Source organism: Scylla paramamosain, chromosome 7 (genome assembly GCF_035594125.1).
Source record: "Scylla paramamosain isolate STU-SP2022 chromosome 7, ASM3559412v1, whole genome shotgun sequence".
Taxonomy (NCBI): Eukaryota; Metazoa; Arthropoda; class Malacostraca; order Decapoda; family Portunidae; genus Scylla; species Scylla paramamosain.
This window is the reverse complement of record NC_087157.1, coordinates 12,179,631-12,182,500: the sequence shown is the minus strand read 5'-3', so window position 1 is coordinate 12,182,500 and position 2,870 is coordinate 12,179,631.

The following is a 2,870-nucleotide window of genomic DNA, read 5'->3' as shown; positions in this document are numbered from 1 at the left end:
CGCCAGCAACTTTTGTCTTCCTCTTGGTGTAGTACTAAGCGCAATATTTTCCTTTTAACCGTGTACTCCTCTTGTCCTCCTCTCTTTCTTGAACTCATAGCTATTACTTTCTTCTTGATTCTGTGCTTGCCGCCGCTAACTCTTTTTCTTAACGTCCATAGCGTGTGTGTGCGTGTGTGTGTGTGTGTGTGTGTTTGTGTGTGTGTGTAAAGGTATACGCGAGTCTCCCAGAACATAAATACAGTTTAACGTCACGCTGAATATTCCTTATCTAAAGCGCCATCAAAATAATCTCCTCAAGGTAATAATGTGAATATTTTGATTGCTACCTGCTTGACAATATTATGATGGAGAGAGAGAGAGAGAGAGAGAGAGAGAGAGAGAGGGAGAGAGAGAGAGAGAGAGAGAGAGAGAGAGAGAGAGAGAGAGAGAGAGAGAGAGAGAGAGAGCAGAGAGCAGAGAGAGAACAGAGAGTAGAGAGCAGAGTGAAGTGGTGTATGCATGTCTGTGTGTCTGTAAGTGTCTGTGTGCGCGCGCGTGCAGATGACCGGCTTTATTATCCTTAACACACACCTTCCCGTCAGAGTAATGCTAATGAGGGGCCAAGATCCCGCCGCCGCACGGAGCAGGGAGGCAGTGAAGCGGATCCGGCACGAGAGAGGAGGAGCATAAAGCATCTGGTAATATGATGTTACCTGAGCATTCCTATAAGATTTGTACCGCCTTGTAAGTACCAGACAATATACAGTACTTATGGATAGTTAGAGAGAGAGAGAGAGAGAGAGAGGAGAGAGAGAGAGAGAGAGAGAGAGAGAGAGAGAGAGAGGAGAGAGAGAGAGAGGAGAGAGAGAGAGAGAGAGAGAGAGAGAGAGAGAGAGAGGAGAGAGAGAGAGAGAGAGAGAGAGAGAGAGAGAGAGAGAGAGAGACTTTATTTTCGAGCTCAAACGAAGTGACTCATTTTTGCGTCTCCTGAAGGGGAGGCGCGGGCAGCTGGGCGTGTCTGTGTCTGCTGGCGGAAGGAGGAAAGGAGGGGGAAGGGATCTCAGTGGCAGTGCGGAGAAGGAGGGAGGGGAGGGAGGGGAAGGGGATTAGCTGAGTGTCGGGACGTCTTCGTATTATAATTTTCCGTGCCCACGCCTCCTTCAGCAGGTGGCGAGGCAGCGAGGAGGGCCAGCCAGCGGGATGTCCGGCCCTCAACGCGCTGAAGGGCGGCCTCTGGAGGGGATCAGCGAGGCGGGGACGTGGAAGCAAAAATCAATCGGTATGATGCGTCTTTTTGTAGGTCATAATGCTCCATGGCGGCGACGGACCGAAGGTAATGATTGGTTTTACGAGCGATCGATCAGATGCGGCATCCGGCCCCACGTCTGCGCCTCGCCCGAGCAATTTGTCAGTCGCTGATCACAAAGGTTAAGCGGCCGTGGGCGGGATTTTCCTCCAGTCTTCACAGATGATTGGTCACCTGTATTCCCGTGAGTCATCTGATTGGTCTACCGGAGAAGGATCAGTATTCTTGGAACGAGTAACGCAGCGTGATTGGCTGGCGGGCCCAATGACGCAACCTGCTCCGGCTGACCTTCTGTGTTTGGATAATTGATGAGTAATCATCTCAATTACGTTTCTGTGTTTGCATAATAAAGAAAGACAAAGTAATGTGGACTGAGCTCTTCATCCTCTTTGTTTTGGTGGCTAAATCTTGCAGCGGAAGGACTTGCGGCGGAAAATATGTACAACATTTCCCCGGGCAAACTGGCGAGTGTGAGAAGGAGAGCAAATACTCGAGGCGGGGAGCAGGCGGGCCACGGCTCCCACTCCCTCCTCCCATTTTCCGCTGCCGCTCCTCCTGCCTCTCTGTCTGTTGTTCCTGCCGCCGCCACCGATGCTGCTGCTGCTGCTGCTGCAGCTGTTGTTGTTGTTGCTTTTGTAAATGTTGTTGTTGTTGTTGTTGTTGTTTTTGCTGCTGCTGCTGCTGCTGCTGCTGCTGCTGCTGTTGTTGCTGTCTTAGTCCTGGCCTTCCAACATCCATCGGCCACCAAAAGTGTCATGTTGCACCTCCCATCCCACATACCCATCATGTCTACCTCACTTTCTTCAAGACAAAGACTCTTCACGTGGTCATTTTCTTTTCTATCCTTTGATATTTTGGTTTTTGAGTGGTGCCTTATAAACCACAATGACCCCAATAGTGCACTCGTGTCACACAAGTGTCACAAAAACTAGGGCAATCCCGCCACACGTGCCTCCCTTGTTACTGGGGACGTGTGCTCTTCTTCACCCTGGCGACCCCTCAGAGAACCTCACCCCTGAGACTCTCACTCTCACGCCCGATGTCCCTCTCTCTCACCTCTCACTCCTCGCCACACTCAAAAAAAAGGGTCTAGAAATAACTCAAGGAAAAAAATACAATACAGTAAGAATGCACTGTTGTGACAAAGGTGTATGTTTAAAATTCTTCTTGTATCTTTATAGTCTAGAAGATTTGTGTTTTTTTTTCATATGTTTTGACGCAAGCCACATTCCACATCGTTCTGTAAGCGTATGAGGCATGAGTTAGCAGACATGAAACTTTAAGAATCACATTACAGAAAAAAGTGTGTATTATTGTAACTATGGCCTATGTTTAATTTTTTTTTCTTTTATCTTTATAGCTTAGAAGAAGATTTATGACTTTTCAAATTTATGTTTTAAGACAAGGAACATTCCACATCACTCCCTGACACTGTGATGCATGAAGTGTATGAGGCATGGGGAGTTAGCAGACGGGAAATTTTATGAACCACGCGACAAAAAAAAAAAAAAAAAAAAAAAAAAAAAAAAAAAACCCAGAAAAGAAAAGTCCCACCATCCTGTCCTCGCCGCTCACTCTCCCC